We start from the raw sequence: 24,797 nt of genomic DNA on the forward strand, positions 1-24,797 counted from the left end.
TTATTATCAACCAAGATGGCTAGCGCTAATGTGGCACATTCTGTATCTGTTAGCATGTTTCAGAATTTAAAACTTGTACTTGTATCGTACCAATTAAAAGCGTTGACGGCCAAACATGTCATTCAAAATGTCCACATATTATGTTAAAGGGGGTATTATGCTAATTTCAAGCTTCATATTTCACTCCGGTGATACCCGTGGAGTAGCTTAGCATAATTTACAAGTTTAAAAAAATCCTAACTTTCTCACACTGGTGCTCTGTGCAGGCCCTCATACAGCCTCCGCCTATAACTACTCAGCTCTGTACCTTTAAGACCCCGCCCCTACAGGCCCACTTTCTTCTCATTGGCCAGCTCTCCAAAGCCTGTGACGTCACAAAGTGCAGTGTGAAACCTGGCGTTCACAGCAGCCTGCAGACTGAGCTAAGAAGCCTGGGGATTACTCCAATATACTTTTACCTACAGATGTGAAACTTCAACCACGTTTAGTCTGGACATCCAACATTGTAACATTATATATACGTCTTAAAATGTGAAACAGAATAATACCCCCTCTTTAAACATAAGGCCTTAAGATTCTGATGTTGGAACCAATTACTAAGCCTAGAAGCCGACTGCTACATCACACTTTTCTTTGCTCTGATAGGTAACACTGTCCAGAGACATTTTGGTCTATGTAGCCGACATTAATATTTCCCCTTGGAAATCACAAGTGAACTGAGAGTTAAGACTTATTCTGATTTATTGGCCAATTAGTTTGGTAATACCAAGGTACCGCTTTTTCAATGACAATAAAATCAACTTTAAAAATCACCTATCTAACTAAGAAGTACAAGAAAACATGAAATTGTTAAATAACAAATGTCAATTTCCATCTTGTGTTGAAGAACATGTGGTATGATTGAAAGCTCCAGAGCAGCCAGTCAGCTGACTTTGAGGTGAGATTGTTTTAGTCATATTTCTACCTGCCCAGGTCGCACTTTGTTTTATGAAGGCGTCTTTGAGTGAAAAGTTATGTGAGGGGAAAATTTCAGAGCATTACAATTGATTAAACTCTGAATATGTTTAAACAGCAGGTGTAGAGGCAAGTGATAAAACTTAAATTAAATTTTTACCCTTTAATGAGGTAATAGTCGGTTGAGAAAAACATAATTATGAGGCTTATTTCGCTTGTAAGAGTTTCTGTGTGTGTCTGAAAAGTATTGAATTTCCGAGCATTTACTGTACATCAAGACTACAGCATTCTGTGAATCCGCCTGATCCATTAATTAAACCATAAAGCCTTCTAATATGCATGGCAGAATAACTTATTAATGTCAGCCACAAAGGAAAAAGCTGTCCAATAGATGAGGGGAATTATTTCTATATTTTTCTTTACAGTTCATTAAGTTTTAAAATAAGAAAATCAATGCCTGGAATCCATAAAGTCGGCGGTGGTTTTGAGTAAATGCATTCAGTCAGTGGGCACAAGAATGAGTCAGTCTGAGTCAGTCTGAAGGCTCACACTCCCACCTGCTTCGCTGCTATCGGCATTATGTATTTATTTTTTAATGATTGTGTTTTTCTAGGGGCTGAGTGTAGGAGAGCATGCCAGTGAGGCGTGCAGGGAGTGTATTGACAGAGGAAGTAAAGAGAGAGAGAGAGAGAGAGATAGTCCGTGGGAGTGAGTTCATGGCACGTGTGTCTGCTGCTGTGATTGGTGCCGTCAAAGTCAACACCGTGTTGGTTGACTGCTATGATCTGTTTCTGCAAATCGCTGGGGCAAATTGACTTTCCTTTCAGTGTATATAGCGCTATCATTTTCAGCATTGCCGGCAGTGTCAGAATATAATGGCAGTGTGTCATTCTGAGTGTAGCAACAGATTGATCGCTAGGAATTTACTTCTGACAGCAAACCTTTTGCTGAAAGATGCAGGTTACCGTGTATGTGGAGATCAGCTCCCACCCAAGTGTCTGATCAGCAATCTAAAAGGGCCCAAGGCTTCAAAAACCCTGCCTGTAACCAGTCACTCAGGGTGAGGCTGGTTGTTACTAACAAAGATATTGGAGGGTGAAAAGTTATACCGTTCTAACGCTGCACAATACAGATTTAGAAACACAGTTTGTGTGTTTAATTTAATCTATGTAGCTTTCTCCTCAAGGTGCACTGACGTCGGAGACAGACAAAGACAACACTGCCCTGCTGGTGTTTCAAACAGCATTGTTTGTGTTGACAGCCTCACTAGGTGAAACACTGATCCTGCAGATAACACACTGCCTAAAACCCAAAGATCCGCCCAGCCGCAGTCTACTGTAATTTTGGAGAGAATTGTAATGGATTGACAGTCCATTACTTGCACGTCACTTCAGACATTTGACTGACATATATTGTGTGTTGTCAATTGTACACATCACTGTCGTTCAGTGTTCTGCAGGAGCTCTTAAAGGCTGCCTTTTCAGACTCGAAAATTGAAACATCAGACATGTTTTTTGAAAGGTCTCTCAGTAGGGGCCCAAAGTGGAGGCAGCTGTAATGTGATGATAAGAAATGTAAAAAGTTTTAAAAGTGAACAATAGCATTTTCAATATATTTGAGTTTAACATGTCCAAATGTTAGCCATTTTCATACTGGAGGAACTTTTTCAGTTACAAGAAAGACGCACCCCTTTTCACATGTTCGCACTGCAGGGACCAGGAGTTCTTGGAATTTGTTTAGAGGGACTTTTTCAGCTCTTATTTCAAAGAAGGTACTCACCCAATGTGTCTATCGTATGTGTTTTTCTATCGTGATGTCACAAAACCAGTGGCTGAACTGCTTTACGGCAGTTTTGACATCATTTTGACAACGCTTTACTCGTGCACGTTGGAGTGAACCTGGAGCGAACCACAGAGGGAGGTGCTGTTTATCAACATGGACATTAATGCTCTGCCCAAGCGAAAACGTAAAACTCAGTACTTTTTATTTGTCTAGTAATAATTTAACTCACACAGGATTATGCAAAATAAGGCTTTACCATGTGGTTATTTCATATAGACTAATAGTTTGTTAAATTACCAGAAAACATTATATATCGTGATATATATCGTTATCGAGATATGAGAAATCCTATTACGTGATATAGGGTTTTGGCCATACCATAGCCAATGCAGCATCAACAACCACCACCTCTAAAAACTAGTGTAACAGCTCGTTGGAGAAGAAGGGAATAGGGATGTACGATATTGGATTTTTTGCCGATATGCTGATATTTTACAACTCATTTAGCCAATTACCGATACCGATATTTTTTTCCCGCACAACTAATTGCAGAAATCATCAACTCTCTTCTGTATTGGAATTAGCGTACAGTATAATGGTGATACTCTTATCACATGTGTTACAACAGTCGGGGTGACGGGTCTTGAGATGGTTAATCAAGTTTGTATTGTTGAAAGACTTTGCCTTGGCTCCTCCTCGCATCACCGAAGCTGAGCAGTCATCGCAAATAGCAGTTTTGCTATCTATTTCGGACACTTTGAAAAACTCCCACACCACAGACATTTTGGCTTCTAACTCTCTCACGCTGCAGGTCGACACACGTGACGTCATCACGCTGCGCCGCGCAGGTCTTCTTCCTGCGGGGACATTGCGCCGAGGTCGGGCATTTAATCAAGTATGCAGCCGGCCATTATTTTATCGGTTAATTATATCGGCGGATATCGGCGTGTTGGCCAATATCCAATAGTTAATTTTTAAGCCAATATCGGCCGATACCGATAATGTGCAGATAATATCGTGCATCCCTAGAAGGGACCCAAACACAAATGGACTTTTGTTAGTTAATTATTTTGTTAGTATATCGAGTTGCCGTTGGCTGGTCTACGCCACTTGGTACCATTGGGTGTAAATGCGAACAGAAAAGCTTTGTAGTTATCTCAGCTCTAGGTGATCCTTAGAGAGAACTAAGTAACAAATCTAAAGTGAATTGAACAAGTTTGTCTAGTTAATCCCAGAATAAAGATTATTACATTACTCAACATAAAAAGTTCACTGCTGATAGTTTCAGTGTCCTTGGAATTTAAATGCTCCGTCTGACTTTCGGTCCCAGCTGAGTCATTCACATCAACTTCGTCAATGAATGCCAATTAATGTCACTGTGGTATTACTGCATGAAAGGAGAGACTTTTGAGTGAGTTCACCATCTAACTCGACGACTGTTGAAAACCTTTAAGCTCAATAACTCTTAACTATCCTGAAGGCAGATAGAATCATATAATTCCACGCTCATGAATAAACCCAGCGTGACACCTCCATTAGTCCTCATGCGCCTGACAGCTGATGCAAATTGATCCAGTAAACACAAAAATTGGAAATGGCTTAACTTGACCATTTTCAAAGCTAATGAAAGAGTTTGGGTTCGGTTGATGTGTATTGATGCGCTTGCTCGGTGTACCTTCTGCTGAAGATTCAATCATTATTTACAGCCAATATCAGCAGACGTGCAGGGGTCCAACATAAGTGCAGGAGGAAAAGTGACAAAACATGCCAATTCATTTTCTCCATGTTCAAATGTGGCCTTTGCTTCGAGCCACTAATTAATACAGAGTATCCTTGCAGTTGAATGGTCCCGTCCTTATCCTCGATGTGCAGGTACACAAACAATCAATGCTTGCCAAGTGCCTGTTCGCTTTTTAATTAGGCCTGCTTTCAAACGTATTACATCTGAAACACACAGTGTTCCTCTCCGTGTCCGACAACCAGCATGTGGTTAGATTACACCAAACACTTACAGTGCAGCACATCCATCTACAACACAAAGCAGGGGCTCAGAAACTGATATCATCAGCGGGCGCGCACCGCCTCAAACTGCACAGTGTCCACTCCTGTCCAAAAGGAGACAAATGACAGGTAAATACACCAAACGGCCTGTCACTGTACAGATCTGATGCCCATTTTTCATTTCATAATAACAGTGCGAGGGGAGAGTCCTTTTTGTGGGGCCTGCTGGTGCGTGAATGACTTGGGGAGGAAATAGGCCCAGTAATTATTCTTTCCTCCACTTGTCCCTCCTGTCGCGTCCCACCATCGCTCACACACTGGAGATACAGGCTATTGAATCCTGATGAAATCCCAGCACAACAATAGCTAGCATACTAGTCATGCAGCCATTGCTGTATTCAAGTGATTGTGCCTGTAGGACATTGGATCTGACACTGAGGGATTGGCAATTATTGGGATTTCAATCATGGGAGTCAATATACGATGCGGCAAGCTGTATGAAGCGACCAATATGTAAGAACAAGTGGATTAAACGCTGCTTGCATATGAGTTTCTAGCTGATGGAAGCGATTTCAGTCAGTCAGCTGGGTTTTTTTGAGGTATTATGTATTGAATATTTTCCTGAGCTATGGCACTGTCATTTGAAAAGACAATGTAATCATAACGTGAAAATCCACAAGGCTAAATTGAATGTCAAAACATGACAAAGGCAGGGGCTCACCTTGGAATGAATGCAAATGCCCTATAGCGTCTAAATCTACTTAACACAAGTGAGTCACAGCCCTGAGATGGGGGAATTATGAAAAGCAGCAACACTGGCCTTTACTATGCTAATATAAATGTGCAGTGATGTCCTACAAAACGCAGGAGGGTGGTTGTGTGTCATGTACATCTCGCTTTATTTTCTTGGCACAGCTAAACCCGAATAAATGTCCAATGACCTGTAAAAGGCCGTTGTCCTTCCAGCCAACGGTAGGAATGATTCCACAGTCTGATGGTCTCTCTGAGCACATGAAAAGAATATCAAACAGAATAAATATCCATTATTTATACGTACTGTCCTGTGCACGGACTTTATACAATCGCATGTGGGGCTTTCATCTCGAGACAAAAACAAATGAGTCTGCCTTCCAGTTGTTTGGGCGCGCATCAATGAAAGACCTGCTGTCCACTGTGGTTAAGATTGAGTATTCAATGCTTTGTGAGCACCTACCTGCGTGTTACCGCAATAAAGAACCAGTCAGTATCTTTATGAGAGAACAATAAAGAGAGTGGGAGGGAGAATGCTCCAGATGGTGATGCTGCTGTGCAAGGGGATGTTGACGGTAAGCCATGTAAAGGCAAGCCAGCTGGGGGAGGTCAGGATTCCTCCTCTGGGACTCCACAGCCTCACAGAGGGCCAGCGAGAGAGACCAATAGACGGACAGACAGCAGAGCACCGGTGCATGATAGGTTCAAGGGCCATAGCCAAGGGTACAGCTGTTTCATATCCCTGCAGTCCTGTTCTGGACTTTTCTGGTTCAGAATGCATTACTGACAACCCATGACGTTCAAGGCAGCATCTCTTAAACGTATTCTACATCGCTGTCTGTAAACTCTTCCTTATGTTCCCCATATTTTTGCTGCAGGCTTGAACTCTAAATAGCTACATTTTCTAGTCTTGTCATGCTTCATCCTTTCCATCCCTGTCACGAACTCACCCAACAATCCGCCATCAAGAATCCCCCGCTAGTACCCAACACGCTCGCCCTTGCCATGTGCCCTCAGTTCCACATGGAGGTATGAGAGGGTATTAGGGTCACCCTCAGGCAGCAGAAAGAGCCCAGGGAACGCCTGTCATGACCAGTGACTTGGAAGGACTTTCAATGCCGAATCGCGTCGGAGGAGGCACGCAGCCAGTCGGAAGCAACAAAACGAGCAACCAACATCACGTCTCCAAAAGGCCACAAGCATGCTTTCGTAGGTGACCTGCTCTCCTTTCAGGTCAACTGAGATCTGTGTTTGCAGCTGGCCTTTTTAATTCACGCTACGGAAACTGATGAGAGTAACATAGAAAGAAAAGGACAGACCTGACAAAGAAGTGGATGCAGTTACTGGAAGGTCAATGTAGCATGTAAGCCCACCCTTCAAACACCTCCACTGGTCATGTTGTGCCTCCAGTCTGGTATGTCATCTGATGTTGGAGCGTATTAGTACTCAGGAGCTCTTCCACCTTTGTTTATAGTCTGCAGGTTCAGCCCACACATTCGCCGGACATAAATTCACATCACACTAGCGGTAGCCTTGGCCACACTCGGCAGCTCTGGTTTTACCATCCTGCTGCAACTTCGCACTTGTTTCAGTCAAGGTCCATTGACTTTGTATGCCCTAAGTCCTTGTCCAGACGACGTGTAACCTTGCAATAAAGACACGGTTTGACAGAGTCTGGCTGAAAGTGAGAAAAAAGAAGGCATTGGGGGAAAGAAAGAGCTGTCAAAAGTCGCTAAGGTGCTAAAACACGGGGTACTCTTAAATCATAATGTCACCATCTCCATTCCTTTCTGCAGAATACAAAGAAAGAGGAGGAGAGATAAGGAAGCAGCTTTCAAGAAATCAGGAACACCGAATGTATGCCACGTAAGAGATCCGGTCTCTTTACATCCACAATTTAAATTAAAAAGGTCAGGCTTTTCCTTCACGTGAAAACTCACAGACAGGTTCCTAACTCATTATTTTGAGTCGATTGACTTTTTTTTTTTTTTAACATCAGCTCTGGTTTGTGAGATGAAAAGCAATGAGATAGCATTGCAGCTGCATTATTCATAGCCCCATTCAATGTAAGAATTGCCTTTAAAATGCCATAAAGACAGCGCCATAACCATCAGCCACCATTGTGGGTCTTTTCAGGTTATTCATGGTTCCATAAATCTGCGATGATAAATATCTAGCCATTTGTAATCACAGTGTGAAATTGAAGTTGTTCGTGAACATCTGCAGTGGGTTTGTTTGTGTTTATTTTACATGCACAAATTGATTCCTGACAGCGATGTAAAGCATCGGTATCACACTCGTCTTTGTTTGCAGTACTGAAGACTAATTTTCTGACCTATAAAGTGGCCACAAAGGAGGGAAGCAGTTTCCAATTATGCACCATTACAACCACCCATCCCTGAAAATGATCAGTGTGGATCATAAACCTCAGTGAATGTGGGTTTAAGTCTTGCCCAGTGAAGAACCTAACAAATATGACCTTTGTGAGTATGCAAATCCTTAAATCAGTCACTGCAGCCATTAAATTGTTAACAAGCTCAGTCCTTCCATTTGCTCCCCACGCTGCACAAGTCTGGTTGTAAACAGGCTATTAAAGGGTCCGCCTCTGCCTTGAGCGGCCTCTGGCCTTGGGCTCAAAGCGCCAGTACTGGAGATCTTAATGAAGCGGAAAATTAAAAGGTTTGGTTGGACATTGCAGGCTTGTTTCCCTTCTATGAAGGGTTTGTTTTTTATTCCTCTCGTTGTACTTGCTTCCCGTCACCGCGAGCCTCCGCCCTCGTTTCGCAATCACACTCAAATAATCAAAGGTCACAATCAAATTAATTCACAAAGTGCTTCACATGTAACAGAAATATGCGGAAAGTGGCTGAGTTCAGCTTTACTGCACTTGCAAACAAGCTGCAAATACTTGGGAAAATTAGCTCAATTAAAATGGCAGCAACGTGATAAGAAAGAGTGAAAAACTAATATCAGATTTGGAAATGTGGGGTCTTATTAATACTTGCATTCTTAAGTAGATTCTTAATAACATCTCGCCACAACAACATGCTCTATGTGACTCTAGGGTTGCTTCTTGTGTCACAACATTCAAACCAACCAGAACACAAAGGTCTCATCAGAATATTATATCTGGGGGCTTTATATTTCCTGTTTGAATACTTTAGTGAATATTGTACACTGGTAGCGCTACAACATGATGTTCTAGTGTTCCTCTGGGCCTCTTATATTGCTCGTACCAACCAGCACACCGAGGTCTCATCGGAATTTAATATGTGGCAGCTGATGGTTTACATCATGAGATAAGTGACTGCATGTAGCGCATTTAATCTGCCGCTGACTTACCTTACCAGGGGGGCATAGCACAAAAGAAAAACAACATTACCATCCTGTTGACCTATTGCTATGAAATATTTAGAGCAAGTTTTTCCTCCTTCCATATTATACAACAACCTGGCGCTCACTCTGCTGTCAGACAGGAGTGTATCTCTCACTCAAATAACTACCTCGCTGCTGAGGGCTCTACCAGTGGCAAGACCCCATGTCATTTCTAAATGCCATTCTCCAGCTTTTTAATAACTGCAACCGCAGATATATCATCACTATCCCACGGGGCCACTTAAAAACTAAGGGCCGGCTGAAAACATGCTTAGTCTTTATGTCTTGCCATTTACAAGACTAAGGCCTAGAGAATCGTGGTCGCAGAGGTTTCAAACAGACCTGTAAAGCATCTACAGGAAGTAGTTTTCCAAGGGGAAATGTGACACACGTCAATATCACCACCAGCTCTAATTAAATTCTCAGGGCTCAACACTGAGTTAGCCTCGAATACGTTTGAGAGAAGGGAAAGGTCTCACAAACTACTTTGATTGGTAGCCAAGGGACGAGAAATTGTTTGCCAAAGGTAACGGGAACTTTGCTCTGAAAATGGCAAGCTGACCTCTTGAATTGACCTCAATCACTGGCTCCCGCGGCGTCCCCCAATCCCTTCAACTTTTGGCAGTTTCCCCGCGTTACCCCGGTGATGGCCTAATTTGGAAGAGGTTGTGGGAGTAAAGAATGCAGTCACTCATTGTAGAAAAGGACCAGGGACTTCAAACCAGGGATTTGGCCCTGTGACCCTCGCTTCCTGTTTTGTTTGGGGTTGTTTGCGCTGAGTGAACGTCTAAATTTGCTCGGCTTTTGTTTTGGCTTTGGTTTCCCGGAAGCACTTAGGAAGAGGATTGTGTGTATAGGATGCTATTTATCAAGGTTCTTTTTGGATGTGTTTTTAAAGGATTTTTTCACCCAAATCAGAAATACATAGCAGTGTTTTTACCTATCCCTATTGTACGCATCAATGCAGATAGTTTCTCTTTGATGGGCAGAGGTTTAAAGGAATCTGAAAGAACACTCAGATTTGAGCTGTTACCTCAGTATAATGAGGGAAATAGAATTTTGTTTATAGTGCTCAAAGCACCAAAAATGACATTTGAAAAAGCAACACTTCTTTACAAATATAAGATCCTGTTTTTTCTGGATAATCCGCAGACTTTGCTGTGAACAGTTTTTATTGGAAACTGTTTTCTAAAGAAGACATAGTCCAAGAAATTGCCTAGAGCGATGGTTATGGAAGGCTACATCGCTGCTGCTGCTGCTGCTGTTGTTGTTCTTTTCAAATATCCTTTTCGTTGCTTTCAGCAGCACAAACAAACTTTCATTCACCTTCTACTTGGGCAGCACTGGGATGGCAAGTAGAATTCATGTGGTGCACTGGGGTGGCGAGCTGAATTCGTGAGCACAGACAGCTTAAATCCTGGCACATAGAACCAAAACTAGTTCACTGGTTAGAAATCAAATCAGGTGGTGGAGGATAGCTGACAACAACATAGATACTCCCTCAGAAGACACATCCATAATACATGGTTCTGTTACTTGTAGAATATTGGTTCATTTATATGTTTCAAAAGACAATATGAAAGCACAATTTACACCTAACGTTGCTTTGGGCGTCTCTGGAGGAAGTAATTTACCAAGGATATTTGATAGGGAACACTCCTTGCATATTCAGGAAAACAGTTTCCATAAACCTTTGCTTTGCCCAACCACAGGGTACAAAGATTTACTAAACAAAATAATACAAGTGTAAAAACTGATTTACGGCTTTGCTGTCTCACAGGCAAACACGTTCTCTAATCTCCTGCTAATAGCAAAATGATGATGATTAAAGAGCTTCATGGTTATTCCAATGCTTTGCCTTAGTCTCTGAGAATATCCTCTGAGATTGTGGATCATTTGGAAGGCTCGCAGACAGAAGTATTCATGACCTCTGTTATCTGTCAGTGTGTTTACATTATACTTGGAATCCATTCCCTGGACAGAAGAAGATGAGTTCTGCCTCCTCGTTCTCTGTGCAATTTTGGTCCATTGAGGACAGATGCCATCAATGTTCCTGCCGTCGTACAAGATGTTCCCTTGCATAAGAGATTTCCCTGCTGATGCTGTCCTGTCATTTCCTTTCTTGTCCATAATATAATGTGACGATGTGGTGTCCCACACAACATGTTTCATCTGAGAGGCCCGACAGTGTCCCGTGTCTCCATCCACCCACACAGCCAAGCTGTGATGTTCTTCAACACCCCAAAGCTGTTTCCACTGATGGTGCGAAGTAAAAAGCCAGCCTTTTGCGCTCCTGCACCAGGTGTTATTTGAATATTTTAAGTGCAAAGAGATTCTATGTCGAGACTGGTTTATTTGATTACACAGACAGACCACCATCTGAAAAAGCAAAGAGGAGACAAATGTGAATGAAACTGCTCGTTAAAAAGATATATTTTTACCACTTCAAAATACGAATGCCCTGCTAGTTAATGAAGATGAACTTAGCCGACATTTCACCAATAATATGGGCGCGTCAACCTTTCTTGACTTGTTATTATTATATTTTGTGTCAAGTGGAGCAACGGAACCAATAACCAACTGAAACTGAAACTAACCAATGCCAATATTTTTTGTTGATAAATTATACATTTTCTGACACATAAAATAAATATCAATTATATAAAGATAGCTTGACTGTCTAGGGGCGCTGTTTAGCTCAGTTGGTAGAGCAGGCGCCCCATGTACAGATGCTACAGTCCTCATCGCACTGATTGCAGGTTCGACTCACGGTCTGCCGATCATTTGGTGCCCACTCTCTACTCCCAGCATTTCCTGTCTATCTTCAGCTGTCCTATAAATAAAGCCAAAGGCCCAAAAAAATCATCTTTAAAAAAAAATAAATAAATAACTTGACTGTCTAAAAGTCATTCACCTCTTCAGTACATGATCCATGAATGAGCAATACAATGATTCAAACATTTTTGAAAGAACCTTTAATAAAACCTTCTTTCCAAAGCCTTTTGAGCCTGCTCTACAACTACTAGGGACAGGTGTTGAGTATTCAATGGTACCTCTTCCTCTCTGTGAGGTAGGGATGCACCATATTAGATTTTTTGCCGATATCCGATATGCCGATATTTTACAACTCATTTAGCCGATTACCGATACATTTTTTTCCCGCACACCTAATTGCAGAGATCATCAACTCTCTTCTGTATTGGAATTAGCGTACAGTATAATGGTGATACTCTTATCACATTTGTTACAACGGTCGGGGTGACGGGTCTTGAGATGGTTAATCAACTTTGTAGTGTTGAAAGACTTTGCCTTGGCTCCTCCTCGCATCACCGAAGCTGAGCAGTCATTGCAAATGGCAGTTTGTCTATCTATTTCGGACACTTTAAAAAACTTCCACACCACGGACACTTTGGCTTCTAACTCTCTCACGCTGCAGGTAGAAACACACGTGACGTCATCACGCTGCGCCGCGCAGGTCTTCTTCGCGCCGGGGACATTGCACCGAGGTCGGGCATTTAATCAAGCATGCAGCAGCCAATTATTTTATCGGTTAATTATATCGGCGGATATCGGCGTGTTGGCCGATATTTTAAGCCGATATCGGCCGATACCGATAACGTACCGATAATATCGTGCATCCCTACTGTGAGGTACCCAAATAGTTCATGGACAGACAGTGCAGGGCACATTTTACTTCAAATTTGTCTCCCTAAAAATTCCACAGTCAGTCCAACATCTGTCCCATCAAATAAAGGCAAATAGCCATAACATTTAAATTCATTAAATAAATGAGAGAAAACACAAATTATCTAGCTTACTCTATGTGAAGCAGAGCAGCTGTGGGTAAACCTTTTTTCAGTGCAATAATTGTCTACACAGTGTCTTCAGATCAGTGTGCACATGTTTTGTAATCTAATACATTACAGGACAAGTAAAACTCTTGTTCAGTTACAACAGCAACTCTCCATTTCACTACTGCAGTTCTGGCCTGAACAGATGAGGTCGCGGCCAGCTCACAGCCAGGCTAAAAAGCTTTAAACCAGGTCTCTTAACAGCAGTTCAGAGCAGTAGTTCTGGGAATGTAATATGAGTCTGTGTAAATACTGCCCAGACACGGCTGCCAGTACTCCCTCAGCAGATGTAAAACAAAGATACAAATCATCATAGAGCACATCGCTGAATATTTTAGGAAACCAAATCAAAACAGGCTTTTAGGCAGCGTGTTCCTAAAGTAGACATAATAAAATGACAAATGAATTGAAATTCCTTCACAAATGTTCGCGAAGGCTTCCCGTACTGGGCAGTGGATTATGAAAGGAAAAATAATAGCCAATGTGATGAAAACAAATTGCCAATACGGCTGGACTCTTACAGGGCTCAAATTAGGATCAAAATAAGCTTTTGTGATAAATATTTGCTTTTACAAATGAAACTCGCCACCCAGCGCCAACTAGCAGCAGATGAGAAATGAAGTCATTACGGCAGTAATATCACAAGTGATGTCTGCCTCTGAAACGTCTTATTATTCTCTGTTGGGCCTTTGGTATTTGTCTTTGCGCTCTGAGCCTCTACACTAAAGGTGAGAAAATAAGAACAGTTGTCATATTTTGTGTGTGTAATTATAATTCATTTCCACTGTGGATTTTTAATTAAGTTGTCAGCTTAAGCTTTAAGATTTTCTCTTCTCTACCAGGAATATATCACAATATGGAAGCTAGGGCTGCACAATCAATCGAATATTATTAATTAGTTAATGATTTTCTAAAAATGATTGACGGTGATATTGATGTTTAAAATGCTTGCTCCTCCCGTAGAAAACTCTGCTGCATATCAAATCCTCTCCCTAAACTAACAGCCAAACCCCCAGGGGGCGACCGAGAGTTTTTGGCTTCGCTTTTGGGAGAGCTGGCATGTCATGTCATGTCATGAGCGCCTACCTTGCAGCGGCGGTTAAGAGTGAATGAGTAAATAACAGAGATCATGTTAACTGGCGACTTCCTGTGTCTGTGGTTGTCGTAGTTACAGCAGCTGTTAAAAACAGGAAGAGAATACATCCTCAATAGGGGTTCAAAATATACTTACCAGTTCATCTTTGAAGTGTTGTTTGTGCAAACGTGTTTTGTAGGCTACTTACACTCGGTCGCGTTTTGAACGCAGCTTGTTGTTATGCTAAAACAGAAAGAGAGCACGTTACTCAGTAAACCGAAACGGCTCGTCAGGGCGATTTATGGTAAATGGACTGTACTTATGTAGCACTTTGAGTCTTTGCGACCACTTAAGCCGCTTTTACACTACATGTCACATTCACCCATTCACACACATATTCACACACTGATGGCAGAGGCTGCTACGTAAAGTGCCCAACTGTCACGACACTTCGACATGTAGACTGAGGGAGCTGGGGATCGAAACTACGATATTCCGATTGAAAGAAGACCGACTCTACCACTGAGCCACAGCTGCCGAGTAAGATTCATGTCACGGAGGGGCTGGTATAGCTCAGTTGGTAGAGCAGATGCCCCATGTCTAGAGGCTACGGTCGCCGCACTGATCGCAGGTTCATCTCCCAGTCTGCCCATCCATTTGGTGCATGTCTTACCCCACTCTCTACTCCCCACATTTCCCGTCTCTCTTCAGGTTTCTTTTATAATAAAGGCAAAATGCCAAAAAAATTATCTATAAAAAAAAAAAAGATTCACGTTAAGAAAGAAAAGAGTGCATGAAACCTGTGTCTGCAAAGCAACACAATTAACTTGTTCAGCCAGCTGAAAAAACAGCACGAAGTGCAGCATGATGAGTGCATGAAGGCCAAGAGGAATAACTTTGCTACTCCAGCGTCAAGTCAGACATCCATAACAGTGCTGCTGCACAGCGCAACACTATCCACCCAACTCCCAAAGACAGAGTGAAATAACCAATGCAAGTTGCACTGCACGTTGCCTCTCGAAAATGCGCTGAATTCAGGCAGAGAACTCAGTTAAGTCTTAGTTTGATGCAAAATGTGTACATGAGCTGGAATGCAGCAGAAAATGGAAATGAAATTCAAATGTTAAAGTACATAAAAAAAAGTGTTTATTGTGATCTCAATATTGATCATAAAGTAATCGTGATTTTGTCCATAATCGTGCAGCCCTAATGGAAGCAATATTCCCCATGTACCTACAGCACTTTTAAAGTTGATCAGTTTTAGTGCTTACGTATTAAGGGTCATGCCAGGAGTAATGTCAAAAGTGTGATGAGTTTAAAGGTTGTATTTTGTGTTGATAGACTGATTAAATATTTTATTTGCATGGAAAACTGTTTACCCACTCACAACAAATCACTGACCTAAAAACAGCTAAAAGGCAAAAAGGTATCAATCATAATATTTAATGGGGACTTTTAATTTGAAATCTGATATGTAGTCATGTCCGATAAATTTTGTACAAATGTCTCAAGAGGTTGTTTTTAATGTTAAATTATCATGTTGAGATTAAAACGTCATGAGTTATATACTGACGTGCTGCAAACCGTGAACAAAGACAAAGTTAGCCGTGCGCTGTGATTGACAGATTGAAGTTATTGCACATGATCCGCTCCGGCTGATACGTCTCCCAGACTGTAAATATATCTACTGCAGTTGGCAGAGACTTCTGTTCAAAACATCACTCGCTTTCTTTTTCCGCTCTTGATATTTGTGATGAAGCGCGGGGTGTGATAGAAAATCTCTCTCATCCTTTTCCCCCCAGTTAAAATGGAAACCAGACGGGGAGGAAAAGAGAGTGGCGGGCCACAGCGGCTTCCATCACTTATCCACCACTCATGCATGATTGAAAGGCCTCTGCAAGCTTGGAGGACTGCATCATTTATACCACGCTCACTCAAAAATCAAGAAGCAAGCAGCAGCTATAGTTAATATTGACAAAGCATTAAACTTAAGAAAAAATTAAAGGCAAAGCAAAGTCTAAATAAAGTACAAGTCGGTTCCCTCTGGGGTAAAGCTTTTGTCTTTGCTTTTTTTTCCTCTGCTCCCGCGCTAATCTTTTAGATGGATTCAGCTAAATTGTTATAGTCTCCCACAGAACATAAATGGAGAGCATCCAGGGATTTGGAGCTGCTATTAGGGAGACAAAATGATCCATCAAAGCAGCTGCAGGAAGAATCTAGAAAATAAGGATGATGTGAGAGAAGGAGCTATTTTTGTAGGGATGCCATGTGGCGTGTTTTTTTCTCCTTCCTATCCCCGAGCTTTTCCCATTCCCCTGCACTGGCAACACCACTGTGGTGAGCTGATCTGTGTTAGCTAGCCCCATGTGTGCTCCTTACATTTGGTCTTCATCAAACTTGCATTCGGTACAAATGCATTAAGCCCATCAGACCGCCGACCTGACCGCCACCTCAGCCTCATCAGGCCTACGCAGATGGACGATCGCAGCCTTCCCCCTCCTCTCCTGCTTCCGGTCCGTATCAACAGCTTTGGGTTACAGCTGAGGATGTCTTCTCATCAGTCAGAGCCCAAGGGTGTGTGATGTGTGCGAATCTGCATTAGATGCCTGGCAGGTGTTGAGAGGAGGAGGAGTTTGATGGAGTGGTGGGAGGTGGAGGGCTGGGGTCACCACACTGATTAATGACAGGAAGCAGCAGAGCACCATATTCTCCATTTTCCTCCGCCTACATCACCCTCGGAGAGACGAGAGATATATCCAGCACATCGCAAAGTCCTCATCTAGCTGTTTTGTCGAACCCCAACCCCCCTAAGCACTGAGACCCAAATCACTCATCTCAGCTTTTTGTTTTAGAAGCGTTTTTTTTCCCCCTCTCCTCGCATGGTCCCGGAGATGGAAAGCTTGCACCTGTCAGTCACAGCTACAGCTGGGGTTTTGATGCCTTTAAAAGTGTGACAACGTGCTGTGATATGACAGGAGCCCGGGCCCAGGCTGTGGCTGTTCGCCCGCCGGGTTTCCGATGGGAAATGGAAACCACTGCAGTGTTTACTGTTTGGTTTTTGAAGCCTCACGCTCGCGCTACACAAATCCCAAACAACTGCGGAGGGAAAGGGGGGAAACCTCTACATATCTCTGGAGAACATGTATCATGAATCAATGCTTATATTCCCTGTTTGCTGGTGTTTGTTTGTGGCGCGCAATCTGGTGCAACAAAGGTTGGAAGACTCAAGAAATACAGGTGCGAAATTTTAGCTTTGGGTTAAGAAGCTTAGAAATTGATAAAACAGATATTTAAAAAATGGTCCCTTTCCCCTAAGCAGCTTGAAGTCATTTAATTAATCGATATCTTTTAGAAAAGAGATAGCTAAGATGTAATTTAATGAAAACAAATGAGATGAATACACACACACACCCCTCCTAAAACACGGCTCTCCTCGCCCTCCCACATATTTTAGCACGAGGTTGGCCTCGGCGTCCTCAGGGCCCTGTCCTTCAGTGCTGTGCAGCTCTGTGATAAGAGCGGCGATAACATCTGGCCACAAGACCAAGAATCAAAGGGAAGAATCCTGCCAGGTGGCGAGAAAAGAACCCGATAAAATCAGACAGAATATTTAAGAAAAACGAGATTTAAGCTTCCCTACTGCTCTTATCAAATATGTCTGTAATATCCTGTGGATTTAATTAGCGGCTCGCGCGGCTCTGGCTGGAATCTTCAGGTGCCTTTATTCCTGATATAACATAAAGTGTTTAAAGATGGTAGCGAATGCCTCGTCTTTATAAAGTTTCCAAAGCAGAGGGGAAGGGTTTGGAGCACGACTCTGAGGCCTTAAAATCCCCGGAAAGTGAGTGGAGAGAAAGACATACATTATACATAAAACAAGCTAAGTGAGCCGTGTCACTGTATAATTTACATCTCATTGTCATACATACGGCCAAGCGGCTTAATTACACTGTCAAACAATTGAAAAAGCCTGGTTGGGAGTTGGAATGGAGCTCTGACAGCCTCCGCGCATTGACCTTAGGGCTCCGCTCTTAAGACGTTTTGTGGGTACCGATGCAGAAGCATTTGAGGCTGACGGGGCTCAAAATAAACCTGTCTGAGACTCAGAGCTTCTCATTTATTTTTTCCTCCACACAACCAAAAGTGTCTTATCATCCCAGCTTCACGTTGGGAATTATCTGTGATTGATTGCTGCAGCCTAGATTTTCAAGGACTATCCGGGAGGAAGCGTGACGGGACAGGTATGCTTAGCTGACCTCCCAGGCCGTTGATTAATGCCGTGTGCGCTGCTGATTTGTACCCCACTCTGCCGGAGAGCCTGTGGTCCTCTCGGCTTTGATAAAACCGCAGCAGCAACACTCTTCCTACATCCTCTCGGAAGGTACACAGGAGTGATTTAGAAGCTAGAAACACTGCGAGCAATCCACCCCGGCGCACTGACAATCTATACTGCTGCTACCACCGCTGCTTTCAATAAGTGGCCGAGACGTTGCCCGGAGGCTAACTACCGTAGCAAAAGTGGATGAAACAGGGCTCGCTGACCGACATGAACCATAAAATGAGGAAAGCTGGGAAACTTTTGTGTAAACACAACAAAGTGTTTTTCATTGCTACCTCGAGGGGGGATTTAGCTTCACATCTCTCCTAGGTTCCAGTGGATAAAGAGGCCCGTGCTTAAAATCAAATCCAGGCGCCCTGAGTAATAAGCTACTGAATGGAAACAGCCTGGGAACATGTGGACAGGGCGAGGCGGGCAATCCATTTCATGTGTTTATACTCAAGGCCGGGGAGCGAGACAGGTTTGCGCTGTCTTACCCCAGGCTAAGGGTTTTTTGTTTGACACAGATCGGCTCAACTTTGTTTACCGTTCCCTTGAATTTTCTATTTAGTTTCCTCTCTGCACAGCTGCGGGGCTAAACACGTGTTTGTGTTGCAGAGCCGGGTGTGATGCTGGAGGTCCCTCGGTTAAGAGTTGAGGCTTTTGACTGACAGACAGGTTCCCCTCTGGCCATGGTATCCTGCCTTTCTGCCTGCTAACACTCACTTGAAGAGAGTCTGGAAAGCACAACAGGAAGGCTTGGAACTGAGGGGAATTGCTTTGATTTCTTTTTTGTGCGTTTATTTTTTCAGGCAGTCCAATTTGATAAATTCTGCCACGCCTTCAGGAGAGAATAATTGTTCACCTTTATTTGCAATGTCTAGTTTGTAATATCATAAATCAGAGTCTGCAGGGACGCAGCAAAGTGACGCTTTGATCTGCAAAATGTTTTCTCACCTGAAACAACACCATTGGACTTTCAGAAAAAAAGTGTTATCATACCTGTTACACTGTTAAACATCCAAAATAAAATTTCTATTCCTACGCTGTTTTCTCACTACAGCAGATGAGGCAATTTTCACCTTTTCATTCAGTTTTCACCCTTTTAACAACCTTTTAATTTCTTTATAACAGAGGAGAGAGAGCCACTCTGACCTGAGGCGATTTATGATAGGCAAAGGCAAACGATGAGACAAATTGCTACAGGAGAGAGCACATCCCGTGGGTGCGTGTACGGGTGGCAGCCGGCAACTGGAGCTGCAGGCATGGGTCAGGGAACCGTTGTGTGGGCATATGCAAACACGCGCGCATATGTAAAGCGCGCGGCGGCCCCGGCAAAGAAACAAATGGCCTGTGGGGAATGACAGATTAGCGGTGCAGATAGGATGAAATGGCATAGAAGGTGAGCAGAGGGGATGAGGCGCCATCCATCCCGGTCTGCAGGTGATCCATCAGAACGCGCAGGGGTCTGGTAAAGGGCAAGCCAGGAGATGTAGCAGGAGACAAAACCCTGTCGGCCAGATGTTGAACGCTATTGCTGGGATGGATCATCTAGCAAGGGTGTGTGTGTGTGTGTGTGTGTGTGGGCGCGAGAGAACGAGAGGAAGCCAGAAATGATATGGGAAAATATCTGAATGGTCGTGCATGTGAATTAGGCTGTGGGCGAGATGTGAGGGATCCAACCGCGCGTGTCTGTACGAGTGTATTTAAGCGAGAGGCAAAGCATTACTACGGGAATTCAAGCGTGCTAAAGGTAGATGTGAGAGATTTTGGTGTGCGTTTGTGTGCGAGTGTGTATCCTCTAGGGAGAAGCAGCAATAACTGGAAGCTTGCTTGTGTGCAAAACTGTGGTTCAGGGGATGCAGGAGCACCAGCTGTGGGTGAGAAAGAGCCCCGTAATACAGAGGGAGACGTGGAATCTGTCTGTTAGACGCCAGCTGTGTGTACGCATGCATGCATGTGCAAGTTGCAGCCCAACAATTCAAACATGCTTAAGGTTATCGGCCTGCATGCTGGTACATTTGTATCGACCAGCTGGAAACAAAGGCTCCGTCTCCTCGCTCAGAGCTGCAAAACAAAGGGTTAAAACAATATCCTCTCTGATAACTCGGGGCTGAATGGGAGTGAGATTTGCTCCGGTGATTATGCAGTCAGACACAGCAGCCACTTTGATGCGTGATCATACTGTTGATAGCTTGAGAGTGCACGGATAAAATGACAGTTTTGTATTCACATATACACCGCCCACCCACCGCACACACAGTCAGATATAACACGCTAATCCCTTGACTGTTTGCCCTACATGCCAGAGCAGAAAGTGTGCAGGAAATTCCAATGCGGGGTTCGCCTTTGAAATGGACCTGCTTTGCTCCAGGTGCCCGGGGGTCGTGAAATCAGAATGAGATGCCTCCCGAGTAGAATGTTTGTCAAACATCATTTTACATCTCCGGCTTTGATGTGTTTGCGTGAGAAAAAGAGGGGACCGGAAGAACTGGAACAGACAGACATTCGCGGACAAAAGGTGGAACACGCTTGTTTCGAGGACGGCGCCTTTTTAGTTTGCTGCCTAACACACTCACGAGACGGAACATCAAAATGCACGATCACATCCAGCCTCTGGGCCTGAGCTTCAGGCTGCCCATGCAATATTTCTGAGTACACGGCTTGCGCTTGCATTGCATGTGTCATCACGTAGCAGGGACTGATGAAACACAACAATGGTAGCGGTTAAGCTACATATGCATTGCTGGTTAACATTTCCTAAGGAGCAGAGGTGTTTTAATCATGTTTATGTAGCTGTGTAACTTTAGAAGCAGCCAAAAGGCACTCATTCATTTTAAGTTGGTTGCAGCAGTGGTGCATACTCATATGTTTTGACAGCATTAGGGATCTATGCACTGGTTAATGGTGCCTCCAGATTGCGAAGGGCTGATTAATTGATTAAGCCCATTAGGAAAGGAGCATTAGAAGTGCTATTAATTTTGCAGCAGCAGCGCCCCTACGCGTGCTGCTGGAGAGCAGATGGCAATGAATGATGTATTTTGTTAGAACAGTAAATATTGACAGGTGCGGCTGGGCGCCTCCTCCAGCTCCCTGCAGACCATGCAAAGAGAGAGCATTCTAATTGGCTGTCTCCAGTGAGGAGACCTCTGGAAAGCAGATGCCCTGACCCGCTCTGGCCTAAAAAAAAAAAAAAGGGCAGATGTGGGACTGAGCGGCTTCCGGCTGTGTGCTTTACCCTCTATTGTGAATGCACAAAATGCGCGTGGAGGGGGAGCGTAGGAGGGAGAGGGTGCCGATGCTGAATCTGAACGGCTTTGCTTAGGCTCGGGGAGCACTCGATAATAGGTCCTTGCCCGGCTCCACTCTGCCTCCAGTCACAATGGCTCCACGTCATTTCAATCGGAAAGCCAAGAAAACTCATTTCTGAGCAGCCTTGACATCAATTGCACTCTCCCGTTCAGTGGCAATTTTAAATCGATTGCTTCTCACAGATCCCCTCCCAGACTCGGCGAAATTTAGCCAATTTCAGACACAACACAGACACTGTAAAGCAACATGGAGAGACCCCTGAATGGAACAATGAAGTTCTATTAGTCACGATTACCTGATCTCTCCGTCTCAGCATCGCAGAAAAACGTCTCCCTGGTTAGGAGAGGAAATATTCCCTCTGTTTTTACCTTCAAAGAGTCACTACGTTGTAAAAACTCTCAAATCTACCTGATGTCTTTGTGATGCGAGAAGAGACGGGAGCTCAGAAACACAGCGAGATGTCATCAAGGCATCGATTGAGGGTCCTTCTCGCTGCGAGGAAACAGTGCTGCCATCTGAGAGAGGCATCAGCTACGAGACGGGAAGGTGTCCCCCCAGGGGGGGGGGTTTGGACAGCATCAAGCAGTTTTAAGTTAACCCAAGTCAGCGGCTTCGAGGTGGAAGGGAACTGCATCATTGAAAGCCACTGCAGGGGTGCAAAGTCAAGCGGGCGGCTGAGGAGACCAGTCTGTGGACACTTGGAGATAGATTAGATTAGATCGACAGTTGAACAATGAATCTATCACTACATCTACTTGTTGATTACTCCTTAACTATTCAAATTAACGCTACAATTGTTTAGTCAGTTGACAGTTAAAGGAATCTATTTAAGGAAGCATCATTTTAACGTAATCTACAACATGCCGGCTGTCTCCCCTATCACGCCACAGCACAAAGGATACATCACTTCCCCGTTTCCCCACCTGACACAATACACCGCGCCTTTTTAGCTCCATGACAAAGATGACTGGTGCCAGATAAGACGGTGTTTCTTTTTCCAGGCGGCGGCTTTTCTTTCCAGAGAGATATGTTGTTATTGTTGTTAGCCAACCAGTTACAGCCCCCAGGAGAAAAACCACAGATGATGCTCAGATGAAGTGTCTTTTCTCGGAACTGTGGGGATAATAGCTCCCCCCTCATTCCACCGTCACCCCCCCATGCTTCTTCTATCTTTCGCTGCATTTTCGGTCCCCGAGAGCCAGCGGGCGACTGTACCTCCGATTCTACTCCTTCATCCATGAAGACACGGGAAATTAGATTATCCTCGGTCTGTGTGCACGTGTTGGTTGTGTTTCAGTGTGTTGCCGCTGGTTGACAGAGGAGGAGGAGGGGGTTATTTATAGGCAAAAAACAACAAATATAATCACATTATTTTCACCTTAGTGAAAGCAACACATGATGAGACGCCATAACCATTTTCTTTTTTCAATAACAAGTTATATTCCTAACTTAAATGGACCCTTTTAGCGCACCGTGTCTTAGTTGACCTTTCTGTCTTTCTCATTCGCCCTATAGCTTAACTGTTACCTGCTGTGTTATTGAACTCCACAGTGCCTTTTACTGCTGCAGGGTGGTGAGCGACTCCATTGTAAAGCCATTGGTAGAGTGCTACACAAATAATGGCAGGTTGCTACAAAAGAGAAAGAGAGGCATAGAGAAAGTGGAATGTTAAACTGGGTGACCCCGCTCTAAAAATCAGGGCAGCCATGGACCAGAAATTGCACGATGGCTTCTGCAGTCGTTTCCATTGCGCACAAGATGTAAGCTGTAAGATTGATGGGGAGCTTCGTTGGCTGTTTGACTGAGCACCGCACTCAAGGTCATGCTGGGAGTTGCAGATGATCTCTATGCATCGCCTAGTGCAGAGCAGAGGGGGAGATAAAGAGGGGAAAAGAGGAGAATTGCAAATGAAAAGTCCAACCTTTCAGCATGAGTGCTGTAGGCTCACCTGCGTCGTTCTTACACATCCAGCGTCGGCATTTGATCGCTAACGTCTTCTTCGTCTTTGCTACGTTTTTGCTTGTTGTAGCTATTAAGTGAAATTGTTTTAAACAGACAGTTACAATTAGGGCTGCTCGCAATTGCGATGTGCGCATGTGCAACAGTCATATCGTACGACGTGCGATAGTGAAGCAAATTAAGTAAAACGCGTCAAGCTGCTACTTTACTGTTGCTCGGTGCAAAATGAAAACTCAACGCACACGACTATCATGTCGTCGGGATGATCGAGGCAGAGGCTCCGTTACGAGAGGTGGCTTATGGTGTATTCCCGTTATCAACGGCACCATCTTTTGGTGCTGGTTAACGCTGTTGCTACAGAAACGGACCGTTCACAGAGCGAACATGCCGCGGAGTGTTCACTTTTAGCAGTTACACCTGTAGCACACACACGTGCTGTGTCTGAAACCGCATACTAACGTACTGCCTACTACATACTCAAACAGTATGTACTGCATACTGCCTACTAACCTGACTATTAGGATGCCGGTGGGATCATACTCAGAGCCGTCTTCTCCGTATCACGTGACTTAATCGTTTACAAATGTCCGGTCTGATCTCCGGTCCATCTCCGCCATAGTAGAAGCTGGATAGCCGCAATGCATTTTGGGGCGGTTGAGTACAAGCAGTGAGCTCCCGTCTCATACTCAAATATCTGGGCCGATCTAGTATACATCCGGGCATTTCTAGCATACACAAAATTGCATACTATGAGATGGGAACGCATGACATACTCAATTTTACGTCACGGTTAGTATGATTAGTATGATAGTATGCGGTTTCGGACACACCGACGGCGTGCAGGTTGTGTGTGCCGACAGGAAGCAGATACCGGTTTGTTGTTTCAAAAAGTTACTGTCACTCAGCTGATCACGCTGACTACACATACATTTGAAACTCATGAAGGAAACGTGTCGCTCCACCTGAACTCTCTCTACTTTTTCATAGGACTGTCAGAGTCTCTGAACCAAGTGTGGTAGAAGTAGGAGAGGGGTTTTGTTTTGTTCGAAGAAAATAGACTGCGACTAAACACTGAGTTTAAAATCGCAATGAATATCGCAGAACAAAATAATATTGCAATGTTAGTTTTTTTCCAATATCAAGCAGCCCTAGTTAGAATGTGCATCAGCGCATCACCGACATGCTTCTGGATGTGAATACGATCTCTGAGAAATGAGATACAAACGAAACACGGACCCGCTCGTCATGCCGTCGCTCCACAGTGTTGTAAGCGGTCAGGAACTCCACCTGATACCTTAAAGCTCTCGTTTCCTCTGCTACATGACTGACAGGATTGTTCCTGGATTTCGTGTAACCAAGCATATTATGATTGCCGGTTTCATCCCAACCCACCTGCCTAAACCCAATTTGTGCTCTCCGC

The sequence above is a fragment of the Semicossyphus pulcher genome, unplaced genomic scaffold (genome assembly GCF_022749685.1).
Source record: "Semicossyphus pulcher isolate SPU_LCO1_2020_fin unplaced genomic scaffold, fSemPul1.0.p SCAF_18, whole genome shotgun sequence".
Lineage (NCBI taxonomy): Eukaryota > Metazoa > Chordata > Actinopteri > Labriformes > Labridae > Semicossyphus > Semicossyphus pulcher.